The following is a 17330-nucleotide window of genomic DNA, read 5'->3' on the forward strand; positions in this document are numbered from 1 at the left end:
CATGAGGACCTTCCACAGTTGCTTCTTCACCTTCTCTTTTCCACACACGCTTCCACACAGCCCAGGCTGACCCTGAACTTGCTAAGTAGCTGAGGACAGCCTCCTGATCCTCCTGCCTACACTTCCCAAGTGCCAGGTACACACTGCCAAGTCCTGTCTATCCACGCTGGAGATGGAGCCCAGGGCCTTCGCATGTGAGACAAGCATTCTGCTGATGGAGTCCCCTCCTCAGCCCTGCGTTCTTTTCTTTTAGAGGATATTTTTATGTGCACTGGTGTTTTGTGTGCATGTATTTCTGTGTGAGGGTTTGGGATCCCCCAGAACTGGAGTTACAGGCAGTTGTGAGCTGCCATGGAGGTGCTGGGAATTGAACCCAGGTCCTCTGGAAGAGTGGCCAGGGCTCTAACTGCTGAGCCAGCTCTCCAGCTGCCTTAAATTCTTTTCTTAATAAACTCAACTCTGCTTTATACCAACTCATCCTGAAATTCTTTTCTGCAGCTTCAGGCTGCTGCAGGTGACAGTGTGGGACTCCTGTGCACAGGTCTACAGCTTGGGACCACTGGAAATGGATGAGAGATGCACTCTGAAACACAGGGAGGGCCTGTACTGGCCCCTAAGGATGGTAACCAGCCCAAGTGGACTATGGGAGAGCCACGGACCAAGCTCCTTGGACGCCAGGCTCCCTCTCTGAGCAGCATCCATGGCAGACAGGCTGCTGCCAGCTGTTCTGAAAACTTTTGCAAGGTAAATAGAAGACCGAACACAGCCATACAAAGCTACACCCCGCTTAGTCACCGAGAGGGTCACTTTACAGAAACCGAGGACCGCTGGGTGATCCCGTTCAAACCCTGGAGAAGCTAGGCCCTGCTTCAAGCTCTTTGCAAACACTGAATCCTCACAAGCATCTAGAATGTGAGGATAAATAGCATCCTTAGTTCACTGAGGGGGAGGCCCAGGCACAGAGAAGTGGAAACACTTGCCTAAAGTCACACAGCATTCGAGTTAAGACAGGGTGGTGGCAGCAAGAGATACATGGGGCAAGCAGGAATGAGGGCTGCTTGAGGGGTCTGGTGGGAACTGGGGGCCTCTCAGGACATCAGTAGTTGGGAAGTGCACCAACAAGGCCTTTAGCAGTATTAGGGGGGACATACATGGTGAGGTTGGGGCTCCCTTTGGAGAGTGTCTCTCCTTTCAGGCTCCCCGGAGTAGGGATGTGACATCTACCCCATCACCATGAGTCACCTATTTGAGGGGACCCTATCTCTTCCACCACTTGCAACGTATGAAGTAGAGATAGGTCCTTGAGGGCCAAAGGGAAGCAGTACAGGATGTGAACTGAGGTCCCAAAAGGAAGGTGGCCCTTTCCCCTGGGCTGGGTGCCTGACCACAGGCTCCTGATGGATTCCAAGCCAGCAAGGGTTTCCACACCCCAGCACCAATAGACCAGGTCCTGCCCAACCCAGCATCGCCCTAACCCTGTCCCAGCCCCTGCACAGCTCAGCCTGTCACCAAATGCTTGCAGCGCACTGGCTCTGGGTGAGCCTTGTCTAGCTGCTGCTGGAACCCTGAGGAAGCTCCAGAATCTTCCACCAATGCAACCTGTCTCCTCCCAGCACCATCCCTTAAGCCAGGGACCTGCCATCCTCAAAGACACAGCCACGGTGTCCCCTCATGCCCACCCTAAAGCCAGAGAGGTATCTCTGCAAATCACACAGCCTAATGGCTCTCCCCAGAAAACCAGTAAGATGTGAGTGTCCATCAGCGGGGTCCAAACAAACAACAGCCCACCTATCCCGAGGACACCGGCCAGCACCGGAGCTCAGTACAGTTTGGAAAGATGCTCCTGCCTCGCTAGCAAAGCAAAGAGAAAGAGAGAAAGATGATGGCCTCCTTGCTGGCAGATACCACCTCCACTGGCATCGTGGTGCCTGGCTTTCCTGGAAAGTGGGGTCACTCTCACCAGTGACCCCACAGTGTGGGTGAGGGGTTGCCTGTATTGCCCATGGCAAACAGTAACCACTGCTTTGGGGGTATGACTGCTTTGTGTGTGTGTGCGCGTGTGTGTGCGTGTGTGTGTGTGTGTGTACGTGTGCACACGCAGTTGTGCACATGCTCAAGGCTTAGAGAAAGTTTGGGAGAACCCCCGAGTCTTCACAGCGTGTCATCCGACAAGGGGCAGGAGCGGAAAAGGAAAATCTCCTTTTGTTTATGTCCTGTATCAGGTGACCTCTGGATGTTACTTTCTCATAATAATTATCATCTACAGGGCCGGGGGTGGAGCCGAGGTCTTGTGCTCACTAGGCAAGCGACCCAGGACCACTGAGTACCTAAGAACATTCAAGGGTACCCCACAATTCCCCTGTGCTGAGGCCTGAGTGGCTGGCCCAGGGTCCACTGATCTGCTCTGGGGAAGGGGCCCACTGCCTAGCCTCCTCTGCCCAGCCCCCACCCCCCGGACTCTGCACTGCCTCTCTAGCAGGTTCATATCGTCCTCCTCCCCTGAAGATCTGTTTCCTCTTCTCAGGGTGGCTGAGGCCGGTGTGGCAAGCCTACGATGAGGGCTCCAGCTCAGTGCAGCACGGGTCTGCATCTAACTGGACCTTGCCACAGTGTCCCCTGAGATGCCCACCTTTCAAATGGGCACGGGCTGGGGTATGATTCAGCCGAGGATGCTTGGTACACGAATGAGCCATTCCATCCCCAGGACCACATTAAAAACAAACGGATTTAAGCCCAACACCTGGAGCTCACAGTCACCTGAGAATCATCGGTTTCTGATAAATTCTGTCCTGACAGAGAACAGAAGAGCAGTGCAAGAGGGGCTGGAGGGGCCTTGGGTGCCCACCAGGGATTCTTGATTGTCCCTACAGCACAGGTTCAGAGAACAGCCTGGCCCATGGCAACAGAAGAAATGAAGGGCTCCAGGCATGCCTCTAGGCCCTGCCCACCACGCACATGCTCCATTGCCTGAGGTATCACAGGCATCAAAGGGTGATCACAGACCTGGAGTTACAATGCCAGGGCTGATGCCAGCTCAATTTTCCCTAGACACACAGACTGAAAGCCTCAGTTTACCCCTCAAAAACCAAAATGGCATGATAGTTTCTGTTCAACTGAGCTTGATGCAGGAAAGACACAGGGTAGTGGCGTTTGCAAAGTGCTCAGCAGGAATCCATAACTATCTGCTGATACCATCATTTCTCTGGAAGACCTGACCTCTGACCTCACTTTTGATTGTTCTCACCATCAGACAAGGACCACCCAATGCCTCACCAAGCACCAAGTTATGGGCTGGGAGAGAAATCAGAGTCGTGCTCTGTAGATGGTATGGATGGAGGCCAGAGAGAACAAGAACGCTCTCTGGAGACCTGAGAGATGATTCAGTGGTTAAGAGTGTGTAGCGAGCGCTCTTGCAGAGGCCGCACATCCCATTCCCACCGACACCTGTAACCCCAGTTCCGGGGGTCTCCGTGGGCACCTGCAATGATGTGCACATACCCATACAAAGACACATAATAAAAGAACAAACTACATCAGGTGGGGTGGCGCACGCCTTAAATCCCGGCACTTGGCAGGCAGAGGCAGGCTGATCTCGGAGTTCAAGGCCAGCCTGCTCTACAGAGTGAGTTCCAGGACAGCCAGGGCTGCACAGAAAAGCCCTGTCTCAAAAACAAAAACAAAACAAAAATACACTTTTAAAAAAGAAAAAAAAAGAATATACTGAAAAACAATCACCTGCAAAGTGAATTACACACAATAACAGTAAGCTACGCTGTTACATGAAAAATCAGTAACATATTCACACATCAATAGTGTCAAAAACTGAAATGAAAGCTTAGCATTATGAACAGCCACTATTCCCATACAACCCGCAAACTGAGTGTCAGCCCTGTAAAATCCCTCACGAGAGGCCAGCATGGTGGCGCACACCTTTAATGCCAGCAGAGGCAGAGGCAGGTATACATCTGTAATGCAAGGCCAACCTGGGCTACCTATTGTGTCCCAGGCCACCCAGGGCTACCTAAGGAGGGCCTGTCTCCAGAAATCAAGCAAACAAGCAAAATCCTAAAAGGTCGGTGGTGGTGCTCATCTTTAATCCCAGCACTCTCGGGAGGCAGAGGCAAGTGGATCTCTGAGTTCAGGGTCATCCTGTTCTACAAAGTAAGTTCCAGGACAGCCAGGGCTACAGGGCTACAGAGTGAGACCCTGTCTCAAAAAAACAAAAAAAAAAACAAAAAACAAAAAAAAAAAAAAACAAACACTGATGGGATTTATAAAATACATATTTTTTTAATTTTGGGCTGGAGAGCAGTTAAGAGCATTGGCTGTTCTTCCAGAGGACCTGAGTTCAATTCCCACCAACCACATGGCGGCTCACAACCATCTGTAATAAAATCTGATTCCCCCTTCTGCTGTGCATGAAAAGTGTTCATTTACATAAAATAAATGAATCTTTAAAAATAAATAAATAAAAATAAAAAAAATATTTTTTATTTTGTGTATACAAGTCTTTGCTTTCATGTACAACTATGTACCTTGCTGTGCCTTGTGCCCAGAGAGGCCAGAAGAGGACGCTGGGTCCCTGGAAACAGGCCTACAGGCAGCGGTGAGTCACCATGTGGGTGTCGGAAACTAATGCCAGGTCCTCCGGAAGAGCAGCCAGTGCTCTTAACTACGGGGCCATCTTTCTAGACAGGTTTGTTGCTGTTTGTTTGTTTGTTTTGAGACAAAGTCTCTCCCTACAACCCTGGCTGTCCTGAAACTTGCCATTTAGACCAGGCTGGCCCCAAACTTAGAGAGATCCTCCCGCCGCTGCCTCCTGAGTGCTGGGATCAGTGGCATGCACCACCATGCCTAGCATAAGTAATTGCTTAAAAGGGACTTAAGTTTCCTTATAAAAGAAGATAAATCAGCCCATATAAAAAACATGTAGCCAGGCATGGAGGCACACACTTGTCAACCCAGCACTCAAGAGGCTGAGGCAAGAACAGGGTGAGTTGAAGGCCATGTTGAGCTACAAAAAGATACTCTCTTAAGAAAAAAGTTCTGAAGCTGGGCGTGGGGGTGCATGACTGTGATCCCAGCACTCTGGGAGGCAGAGGCAGTTGGATCTCTGTGAGTTCAAGGCCAGCCTGGTCTACAGAGTTCCAGGACAGCCAAGGCTACACAGAGAAAGCCTGTCTCAGAAAAAAAAGAAGAAGATGAAAAGACAAGACAAGACAAACAAGACAAGACAAGACAAGACAAGAAAAGAAAAGAAAAAGAAAAAAGAAAAAGTCTGCCTGGCTTGATTAAACAAATTTAAACCAGAAAAAATATCTGCAATTCATATGATAGACAAGAGGGTTTTTTTAATATATAAAGAGCTCACACAAGACTAAAAAAAAAAAAAAAAAAAAAAAAAAACCAAACCCACAGACAGTTCACAGGAAAAGCAAACTGAGAGAGCCTTCTGCACCACAAGAGTCATCTGCAAAACGCAAAGCGAACCACACTGGGCACCCAGCAACAGCAGAACCCACACTCGCCTCAAGTGTGCCCGGAACGGTCTCCAAGTCAGACCATATGCTGTGCTGTAAAACAAGGCTCAATAAACTTAAAGAAAATGAAATCACACAGAGTGTGTTTCCAGCCATGGCGGAACGGAAATCAATCGATAACAGAGAGAGATCAGGGGAACTCACAGGTGAAAACTACCACAGAAGAAAACACTAAAATCAGAAAATGCATAGAAAAGAAAATAAAAACACAGCACAGCAAGATCAAGACACAGGAAGCAGGGTCTTAAGAGGAGCTTGCAGTGTAAATGTCTCTGCCAAAAAGGAAGATCGCAAATCAATACGCTGACTCGCCGCCACCAAAACAAACTAAATGCACAGCGAACAAAATGAAAGAAATAACAATAATGCTTGGCATAGGAGAGATAGCTCAGAAAAATGGTGGGAAGAGGCAACAACAGGCTGGTGCTTTGAAAGCTCAACAATAAAACTCTACTAGCTACTGAACAAGAGAGAGAAGGCTCAAGTAACTCAGGCTGGAATGAATGCAGTTTTCCAAAACCCTTTAAGAAATAAAATAAACCAGGCGTGGTGGCACACACCTGTAATCCCAGCACTCGGGAGACAGAGGCAGACAGATCTCTGAGAGTCTGAGGCCAGCCTGGTTCTGCAAAGTGAGTTCAGGACAGCCAAGGCTACACAGAGAAACCCTGTGGGGGGGGGAGGAAGTAAGAAAAGGAATATGAGCAGGGTGCGTGCATATACCTGCAATCCATGTACTCTGAGGTGCTTGAGGCAAAAGGATTGTGAACTTGAGGACAGCCTGAGCTACTTAGTGAAAATTAGAAAGGTGGGGAGACCCAGGCTTAAGGTTCCCCGTCAGAAGACAACTCGTGGGATTCAAATCTCTCCTTTTACCATGCCGGCCCCGGGGACCGAACTCAGGTCATCAGGCTTGGCAGCAAGTGCCTTTATCCTCTGCGCCACCCTGTTGGCCCCAAATCAGTAATTTTTTTTTTTTTATTTGTGTATGTCTGTGCCTGCATGTGTGCTTGGAAGCCAAAAGAAGGTGTCGCTCACCTGGAGCGGGGGTCACAAATGGTCCTGCATCTCCCAACACGGGAAATGGAAATCAAATTCAGTTCCTCTGGAGGAGCAGCAAGCATTACTAACCACTGATTCATCTCTCCAGGCCCTGAATTAGTCACTTTTAAACTTCCCTTAAAAGGGCCCAGGCCCAGATAGCTGCACTGGTGAATTCCCTTGACCTTAGCCAAAAGGCTGGGAGGCTTCGGGGTGGATTGGGCCAGATCCTCAGGGAAAGGTAAGGCCACTTCTCCATCAGGACACACCTCCAATTCACTCCAGGAAGCCAGTGCTCCCTGACCCTGGAAGACATCATAAGAAAACGGCAGACACACATCTCAGAACCCGGAGGTAAAAACAAGCAAACTGATTCCAGACACAATAGAAAGAATCTGCGCCAGGCCAAGAGTCCATGTAACCCAGGATACACGTCTGGTCTCATTTCTAAAAACCAGTGACTAGCACACCCAGCCCCCCACAGAACAAAATCACGGGGTGACCTCAACCCGTGGTGATCTAAACACACCCATGTCTGTCTCGCACCCTCTCACCACAAAACACACACAGAAGGAGTGCGCCGTACCTGAGATTCCAGCATCCACCCGGCAGAGGCCGAAAGATCACACGATTCTCTCAGAGAGTGGGGGGACGGGAGGAGAAAGTGAGAGAGGAGGAGGGAGAGGAAAGGGGGAGGGAGATGGAGGGACAAGCCGGGAGCTCCCTCACCTGACAGAGAGTACCTAGAAAAGCCACAGCTCACCCAGTGCTGATGGTGACAGGCAGACAGGAAAGCCCAGCAGTCCCCAGCAGCGCTTCTGTTTGAAGCTGTACTTAGGGCTCTAGCCAGCGCGGCTGAGGAAGACAGAGGCAAAGCCTGCAGGCTGAGAAGGGAGGCGGCAAGTTACCTCTACTTGCAGGTGACATAATCAGCTTGCTTGCTTGCTTGCTTGCGCATTTGTTTTCTTTTGAGACAGAGTCTCAGGTAGCCCAAGATGGCTTTGAACTCCAAGGCTGACTCTGAACGGATTCTCCTGCCTCCGTCTCCTAAATTCTGGGATTACCAGCATGTGCCACCATGCTGGGCCGACATGATCTCATATAGAGAAAACTCAGAACTAAAATCTCAGCAAGGTCACACTTCACAGGGTCAGCATATAAACCTGGGGCTGGTGAGGTGGATGGCTCAGCTGGCAAAGGTGCCTCCAGCCCGGCAGCCTGAGTTCAGTCCCCATGTCCCACATGGTGGAATGAGAGAGCAATTCCCAAAAGTTGTCCTCTAACCTCCACTTACATGATATGGCACCTGTATATGTGTACACACACAAAGGAAAATATTTTGTAAATATTTTTTTAATTTTTTTTTAGTGTTCTGCCTGCATATACACCTCCATGCCAGAAGAGGGCACCAGATCTCATTAGAAATGGTTGTGAGCCACCATGGGTTGCTGGGAATTGAACTCAGAACCTTTAGGAAGAGCAGCCAGTGCTCTTAACCTCTGAGCCATCTCTCCAGCCCCCTAAAACCTTTTTTAATTGAGCTCGGGGTGTAGCTTAATGCTCATCAAACATGCATACGGCCATGGGCTTCATCCCCAGCATGACAAAATAAAGAAATACATTTTTAAAAATAACATTATTTATTTTTATATTACATACACTGGTTTTCTTCCTGCTTGTGTGTGTATGTGAGTGAGAGAGAGAGTGTGTGTGTGTCATATCCCCTAAAACTGGAGTTAAAGACAGTTGTGAGCCGCCATGTGGGCGCTGGGAATTAAACCCAGGTCCTTTGGAAGAGCAGCCAGTGCTCTTAACTGCTGAGCCACCTCTCAGGCTCCCCAGAAATGCATTTTCTATATACTAGCAACTATTAAACCAAAAATGAAGGCAAGAAAAAAATATCCCATAACATCAGAGACTCAACAAAAGAAAGGTCAGACGTAAGCTCCCCAAACCCCCAAACTTGCTGTAAGAAATTGAAGAGCTAATTAAAGGAAAGCAACCCCTGCTCACAGGTCCCGAGGACAAACACTGGTCAGATGGAAAGGACGGGGGGGGGGGCGCCACCAACAAAACACTTGCTACACAATCACGAGGACCTGCGCTGGAGCTCCCACCGTGCAAGCCCAGTCCTGTGAGACAGAGGCAGACAGCTCCCTGAGCTCACCCACCGCAGCCTAGCCTACCAGCCTAGCCTACTACCGAGAGGGCCCCAAGTCGGTGAGAGAGCCTGTCTCAAAATGACAGCAATGCCAACTAAGGAGCCTCTGCTCCTCCACACACCGACACCCATACACATCTGCGCCCTGTGTACACATGCACACAGGAGAGCTGGCAATACTCCCACCTGATCAACTGAGGTGGCAGCCCTGCCAGAGCCCAGCTGACTCCTCTATGAGTCCTGACAGCCTGACTTTAAAATACATACGGAAAGTTGCCAGGCGGTGGTGATGCACGCCTTTACTCCCAGCACTCGGGAGGCAGAGGCAGGTGGATCTGTGAGTTCAGGGCCAGCCTGGTCTACAGAGTGAGTTCCAGGACAGCCAGGGCTACACAGAGACACCCTGTATTTAAAAAAAAAAAAAAAAAATCGTATATACACACAGATATATTCAAGATACCTAGAATTGTCAAAATTCATCCTGAAACAGAAAACACAGTTTGAGGCGTTGCACTTCTCAGTTTCAAAACATATGGTAGACCTGAGGTCAGCACGACAGTGTGGACTGCGGCACGCACAGCCTTACAGGCCAATGGAACACACAGCTTCAGGCTGACTTGATGGCTCAGCGGATAAGGCGACTGTTTCAGGAGCCTGACGACCTGATCTCGATCACAAGTAGAACTGACTCAAAGCTGCTCTCTGGACTCCACATGAGCAGCGTGACATGCAAGCACGCACGCACACAGACACATACACCATGAGCACAGACACACACAGACGCACACGCCATGAACACAGACACATGCGCGCCCACATGCGTGCGCAGACACACAGACACACACAGACACGCACACAATTGATAATAATAAGTTTTTTTTAAAAAATACACCCTCATAGTCAGATGACATTACCAGGGCGCCGAGACAACTCAGCGGTGACGGCACAGTCTTTCAACAACTGGGCAGCCACATTGACAGGAGAATGCCTGACAGCTTCCTCCAGCAAAACACAGAAACGGCCTGAAATGGATCCCGAGCCTGAACCTACGGGGCAAAATGAAAAGCATACATGAGGGAGGTTAGGCACAGCAGGAAGCCCCGGCAACCCCAGGACTTAGTTAGTGGAGGCAGGAGACTCAGCCTCTGCTATGGAGCAAATCTGAGGCTAGCCTAGGCTACATGAGACCTTGTCTCAAAAAACAGAAAACCATAAGGAAATATAGGCAAAAGATTCATGACCTGGGGCATAGTGATTTCTCATACAGGGCATTCAGGATCCAAGCCAACAAAAGGGAAATAAGCTCCTATTTAGACTAATTTAGAATCTTAATGTTCTTTCCAAAGGGACAACCTTAAGAAAGCAAAGAGAGGTAGAGCAGGACAGCAATCCCAGCATGTGGGAGGCTGAGGCAGAAGGATGATGAACTAGAGGATAGCCTGGGCTACACAGTAAGGTATGTTTTGGTTAGTGTTAACTAGACAGAATCTAGACTCAGTCAGGAGCCAGGCCTGTGGGAGACAGAGATATGCCCACCAAGGGTGGAGCCATTCCCTTGGCTGGGATCCTGGACTGTTTGAGTGGAGGCTGGGGGCCGGCTGGCCAGCAGCTTTCATCCACCCTCTTCACCTCCTGACTGTGGATGCAATGTTTTCAGCTGGGTCAAGCTCCTGCCACCTTGACTCCCCTATCATGATGGACTCTGCTCATGAACTATGACCCACAGCCCTTTCTCCTTATATTGCTCTCATCAGAGTGTTTTGTCCCAGCAGCAGGAAACCTAACTGAGATAATCCCTGTCAAAAAAAAAAAAAAAAAAGACAACCCAAAACAGGAAAGAAGATATTCCCAAATCATGCAACAAGGGATTTGTATATAGATGACATAATAAATAAATAAAGAAGCCTAGACCACCAAGATGGCTCAGATCTGTCAAGTCTAAAGATCAAGTCCCAGGATGCACATGGTAGAAGGCCAAACTCCCCAAAGCTGTCCTCTGTGCCATGACATTTGGGGACACATATACATATACAAAAATAAGGGTTAAAAAAAAAAAAAAACTTCTAAGGCTGGAGAGATGGCTATCCCTGCTGAGGACCAAGGTTCAGGTCCCGTATCAGGCAGCTTACAACCGGTGCCTCTAGTTCCAAGGGAACTGCCAACCTCTTCTCACCTGGGGAACCAGTACTCATACACACACACACACACACACACAAGTGAAAGTTAAAAAGAAAAAAATCCTGCTGGATATGGCGGCACAGGCCTATAATCCCAGCACTCAGGGAGGCAGAGGCAGGCAGATCTCTGTGAGTTTGAGGCCAGCCTGGTCTACTAAGTGAGTCCAGGCAGCCAGGGCTACACAGAGAAACCCTGTCTCAAAAAACCTAAATATAATATATATATGGGTTGGAGGGTGCAACATTACAAATGGACAAGAAACACAATCCAATTTCAAAATGGGCAAAGAACACAAAAGGCACTTTTTTTTCCCAAGAAAAAAATGTAGCCGACATGGATAGAAGCTCATCACCAGGACCCACGAGAAGCGGCAAGTCAGTCACGGGAGATGCTGCATCCCACCCACGGAACATCTGCATCAGAAAGGCAGCCAGCACGAGGCACTGTCGAGACCATGGGGCACGTGGACCGTCCCCTACTGCCGTGAGGCATCAAGCCATGCAGCCACTTGGAAAACCAGTCTGGCCTCCCTTTAAAAAGTCCAGCAGAGACTTAGCATGCCATCCAGGAGGTCCACCCCCGGGTACATTAGCAGAAGTGAAGATACAGCCACACGCCACAGCCCACGCGGCAGCGTTCACTGAGGCCCACCAACCAATGAACGTGTGAGCAGAATGTGCACCTGCTGGGTACAGCCAGGGAAGAACACCAGGCTTAGAGCTCACCGCTGTGCCCACCCACCACCCGACTTCCACTCTAAGTCTAAGCTTCTCTCTCTCCTCTTCCATCCCCCTTGGCCTGGCACTCAGGCACTATCGGACATCCTCCCATCACCCCTCACCCCATGCAGCTGCTCAGCAGATGTCCATCACAGAGCCCACCTGGATTCCTCACCTCCTATTCAGGAACCATGATTTTCCCTTACTCCTATCCATCTCCCTCCTCCTGGCACCCGAGGTCTTCAGCTTGCCCGCCCTGTCATTTTTCTCTCAAGATCTAATAATACAGCACACATCACCCCCATCTCAAAATAAAATGAAATGAGTACATCAAAGGGACATGCTAACTTCCACAGTCAGCACAGCGGTATTTATAATAGCCAAGAAACAGCCCAAACGTCTACCAACCAATGAATAAAGAAAGGAGGAAGCTCTGTAATTTGAACCAACATGGATGACGTGAGAAGTGAAGCACGCCAGGCATCAAATTACACATCCCACCTGATCTCACTCACATGTGGAGTCTTAAAAGGTTGCTATCGGGAGCCGCAGAGACAGCTCAGCAGTTGGGAGTATTTGCTGCTCTTGCAGAGGACCTGAATTCAAGTTCCCAGCATCCGTAGGGCAGTGGCTCACAACCTGTAACTCCAGCTCCAGGTGAGTGACGCCCTCTTCTGGCCACCTTAGATACCTGCACTCACAGGTACATACACACATGTACACATATTTAAAATAAAATAAACGTTGACATCATGGGCTGGAGAAACGGCTCAGCAGTTAAGGACACTGGCTGCTCTACCAGAAGTTCTGAGTTTTATTCCCAGCACCCACACAGTGGCTCACAACAGTCTATAACTGTAGTTCTATGGGATCCAATGCCTTCTTCTGGTATGCAGATAAACATGCGGACAAAACACCCATAGGCATAAAACAAAAATCTCTTACTTTTTAATGTTGGTATCCTAGAAGCTAGGATAGTTTACCAGAGGCCAAGGAGGAGAGAGAAAAGGGGATAAGGAAAAACTGATCCGTGTGCAGGGTGTTCTAGCTAAATAGGATGAAGAGGTCCCCGTGTGCCTGTCACTGAACGGTTGAACGCCTATAGGTAGCAATACACTGCACATTTCAAAAGCTGAAAGAGCACAGAGAAACAGAGTGTGTGAGAAAACAGGCTCACTCTGGTTTGACCTTTATAAAACACACAAGGGCTAAGGCTGTGATTAGGGTAGAGCAATGGCCGAGCACGAGTGAGGCCATCTCAGCACAGAATCAATCAAAACCAACCAATCAATTAATCACATGTTATCTATAAATACATACAATTTTTATGTCAATTTAAAAACTGTTTCATTACATTTCATTTTTTGAGATTTATTTATTTGATGTGAGCATTTTCTCTTGCATGTATGTGTATGTATCATGTGCATGCCCTGTGCCCAAAGAGGGCAGAAGAGGGTGTTGGATCTCCTGAAATTAGAGTTAGAGATGGTTGTTAGCCATCGTGTGAATGCTGGGAATTGAACCCAGGTCCTCTAGAAGAGCAGCAAATGCTCAGAAGCGCTGAGCCATCTCTCTAGTGCCTACATTTAGTGTGTATGTGAGTGTGCGTGCATGTGTGCATGTGTGTGTGTGTTTGGGGGTCACTCCTGCCACTGTTTGCATAAGGAGGACAAATGACAACTTGGAAAAGTTCATTCTCTCTACCATGTGGGCTCCAGGGGTCACACTCAGGTTGTCAGCCCTGATAGCAAGCATCTTTACCTACAGAGCCATTTCACCAGCCCTCAAAAACATTTTAATGTGTTAAAAATAGCTACGTATGGGGTCTGGGGAGATGGCTCCATGCGTAAAGAGCCTACTACACAAGCAGGAGGCCCCTGGTTCAGATGTCCAGGACTATATAAAGCCGGGCATGGCGGCGGCACGTGCCGGTCACCCCAGCACTGGAGGCGGTGACAGGCAGATCCTGGGGACTTTCTGTCCTAGTTTAACTGGGACGGTGAGGTGCAGGTTCAGTGAGAGATACTCTCACAGAAAGTAAGATGGGCAAGTCATTGAGCAAGATGTCAAATTCCAGCCTCCACATATGCTCACAGGGCCACAACCCCCCCACACCCCCACACAGACAAACACACAATGAAATATTATTTGACAAGAAGTCTTGGTACAGCCATGTGCATAAAATAAACAAATAAATAAATCTCTTATTTTTTTAATGTAGGTCTTGAAAACATGACGCTAAGTCAACAGAGCCAAGCAACTCTGTCCAGACCATGAGATGGACCGCTTCAAATGGATTAATCTCACAGGAATTTATCTCATCACTGTGACATTTTTTTTTTAAGCTATCCTGAAAAATCAGTGTTCACCCAACAGATTGGCAAATTAATACTTCTATAATTTAGCCTCAAATCCAGGAACATTTCCAGTCTGGTAGGAGAAAGGGGAACCAGGGAGGGTAGCACACATGCCTACTTCTTCTCCAAAAGACACTCTGTTAACACTACCCAAATTACAACTGCAGAGTTATATCACAAGTTCAAGACCAGCCTGGGCTACATAGTGAGCTGAAGGCCAGTTTCGGTAACAATAAGTCGGAAGTCAGCCTGGGTTACACGGTCAACTGGAGGCGAGCTTGTGCTTTGCAATGAGTTGGCCTACCCGTTCAGAGGAGGTTAGCCTAGTTACTAGGCTACGTAGTTAGTTCGCAGCCAGCCTAGACTATGTGAGACTCCAAGTCAGAAACGGACAGATACCCAGCTTACCTGCTTTCGTTCAGATCCTGGCTCAGCCTGTCATGGCTCCACAGGTCACTCAGCGCTCTCGGCCTCCGTATTCTGTCCTGCGGAAGGATGTTCGTCAGTGACCTCTCCACGAGGCTGTAGTGAGCCACGTTCTCCACCAGGGATCAGTGTTACTATGGACACCAGGTGACTGTCCCAGGGTGAGTGGGCAGAGTGTGCTCCAGCAGCCAAGCAAGCTTGCTGCAGAGGCAGCCCCACCCAGGGCAGGGAAGGGCAGGGAGAGAAGCCAGGTCCCCACAGTAGGGATGGGGTCTCTGGCAAAGGGAGTCTTTGAGTCACCCATCCCTGGAAGGTCCCTGGGAAGGAGGAGAAGAGACTGCATACCAGCTGGCTGCAGCCGAGGGGCTGGGCACAGGAAGGAAGAACCACGGGGGGGTGCTGTGGCCCGCAGAGCTCCACCCAGCCCCCACTCCCCAGATCAGGAGAGGGACTATTCAAAGTCACACAGAACTCCCAGCCCTCCCTCCTCTCCCACCACCTAGAGGACAAACTCTAGATTGGGGGCTTTCAGAGGAGGGGTGACTCCCAGGGGCAGGCACCGTGCTAAGTCGTGCGTTCCACGTGCGAGCCCAGGACGTTCCACCCCATCCCTGTGTGACCACCTTCTCTCTGTAGATGAGGAAACTGGGGTACAAAACGGGTTATCAGTTTGCTGAGGGTCACACAGCAGCTAAGACACAGCGGGAGGATGCAGGTGTGGACTGTGCGGGATCCATGGCACCCCATACCCCAGGGTCCACCCCCTGATGAAGGCTCCCGCACGGCCTCCGCCTGCCTCCCTGAGGCTGTTCCCAGCAGGGCCAGGAACACCAGCAGCACCACCACCGAGCACCGGGAAAGTGGGCGTGCCTGCCTCATAGGAATGAATGAGTAGGAGGTGGCGGGTGGACTGGGCAGTGCGGGGACCCCCACAGGTGCCTGTCCAGCCAGATCAGGGGAGCATCATGATTCGGGGGTGTCCTGGACAAGTCCTTTGGACCCTCCTTCGGTGTCATGGTGTCATTCTGGGGGGGGCAGCATGCTGGCCTATAGGCTGCGTTGGCAAAGGGCCTCCTCTTCCCTCCAATGCTAGCTCCCCAGCTCTTCCAGGCCCTGGCCACAGGGACAGCGAGGCAGCCATGTCTATGTGCAGGGCTGACAGGAAACATTCAAAGATGCTAAATCGGGGCCTGACCCACCCTCTGACGTCCTGGCATCACCGGTCCCAGCTGACCTCATGAGGAGTCACAAGCCCACGAGCCAGCTCACGTTTTCAAAGGGGAACAGAGGCTATACAGAAAGAGGGGTACACAATACAGACCCCAGGAGCCAAACCAACACAGCTTCCCCTCCAGAAAGCATGGGAGCCAGCGGGGCTCCAGGACGGGCCCCAGCGGTGGCCCCTGTGATGGGGCAAAGGACTTGGGAGGGTTTCACCCCACACTCATCTCACAGGAGGGGCGGTCTCCCTACAGCATCATTCTGGGGGACGCTCCTAAGGACAGGCACCTGCTCCCTGAGTCTGTCTGTAGCGTTACCATGGGAACTGCCTGCTTACCTGGGTGGCCTTCCACAAGTGGCTTAGCAATGTAGAAAGGACAAAGGGCTAAGGAAATACGCACAACAGCAGTGACAGTGAAACTTACTTGGCATCTACTGAGCACCCTCACAGAAACCCATGTAGCCCAGGCTGGCCCCAAACTCACTACGTAGCTGAGGATGAAGTTCTGAGTTCCTACCTTCATCTCCCAGATTGCATTTACACGGTGATGGCGGCTGAACCCAGGGCTCCCTACCACCAGCTCATCCCCAACCCTTTCACCAGTTTTCTAGAGATCAGTATCACACTACATAGTACTGGCTAGCCTAGAACTCGGTATATAGACCAGGGTGACCTTGAAATCAGAAATGTGCCTGATTCTGCCTCCCTCCCAAGTACTGGAATTAAAGGCGTGTGCCACCATACCAGGCCTATGTGTACCCATTTTACAGATGAAAAGAAGCAGAAGAGTCTAAGATCTCATTCGGTGACAGCCGGTGATTCCTCTAACAACCCCCCCAGCTTTTCCCTACAGCAGGCTGCCCCGGGGTCTCAGAGAAGCGCCTGGGGCTGGGCTGGCCTTCCCTAGAACCTGGCATGTGGACAGCTCCAGCTTGGACTCCCGGGCGAGACAGTGGGGCAAGGATAGACCCTCCTGCGGTTCACACCACCCCCAAGGGGCTCTCAGCAGCTCCGTTTTCCATCCGAAGACCAGGTCCTGGAGACAACCTAAGGGCCAGGAAACCCTTCCTTTCCACACGGTCCCCAAAGGAGGCGAGGACAGGCAGGCGCAGGAGGTCTGGCTGGAGCTATTCCAACTTAGTTGCTAGCACACGGCCTAAGGGACACCCCCAGATGGTTCATTAATGAGTTCAGGGAGTTATCATCACTGGGTGACCCTAGTGATGAGCAGGCCACATTCCATCTGGGCCTCACCCAGGGTCTGGGCACCAAGTCCCTGACATATCAGGATGAGGCAGTGACCTTGGAGGGACACTGGGGTTAACAAGCTCCAATCTTACCCTGACCTCTCCAAGGTCAGCCCTCCCCACTAACAGCAGGCGGATGGGCCCTGAGAGGGGCTGCCAGCCGGCCCCTGCCCACGGGGCCCGCTGTTCCCTGCCAACAGCTCCGGTTGCTTCTCAACTCTGGGAACACGGTGCCCCCTCCTCCCCGCCCACACCCAGGTGGCATCTCCCTTGGGGACATGGGTGGGCAGGAACACCAAGTGGCCAAGCCCCAGTGCAAGAGCAGCCCTAAGCTCCTCCCCCACCCATTAGCCCACAGGCGCTGCCCCCTTCCCCCTGCATGAACTGAAAACAACACTGAACATGAGTGGGGACCAGTGGTCCAAACACTTAACCCTCC

General features: G+C 50.5%; 1 protein-coding gene across 7 annotated transcripts in view; it reads right to left on the minus strand.

The window, feature by feature from the left end:
• The window catches only part of Src (SRC proto-oncogene, non-receptor tyrosine kinase), a 47895-nt gene that overhangs the window by 17570 nt on the left and 12995 nt on the right, over positions 1 to 17330 (minus strand). For 4 of the 7 annotated variants that reach the window (XM_060382926.1, XM_021664050.2, XM_021664076.2 and 1 more), the window contains exon 2: positions 14405 to 14481. The gene's annotated coding sequence lies outside the window, so the exon portion shown is untranslated. Of the gene's footprint in view, positions 1 to 9656; positions 9789 to 14404; positions 14482 to 17330 lie in introns of all 7 variants that reach the window. The other 3 variants (XM_060382929.1, XM_060382930.1, XM_060382928.1) reach the window with 2 other exon arrangements.

The sequence above is a fragment of the Meriones unguiculatus genome, chromosome 4 (genome assembly GCF_030254825.1).
Source record: "Meriones unguiculatus strain TT.TT164.6M chromosome 4, Bangor_MerUng_6.1, whole genome shotgun sequence".
Lineage (NCBI taxonomy): Eukaryota > Metazoa > Chordata > Mammalia > Rodentia > Muridae > Meriones > Meriones unguiculatus.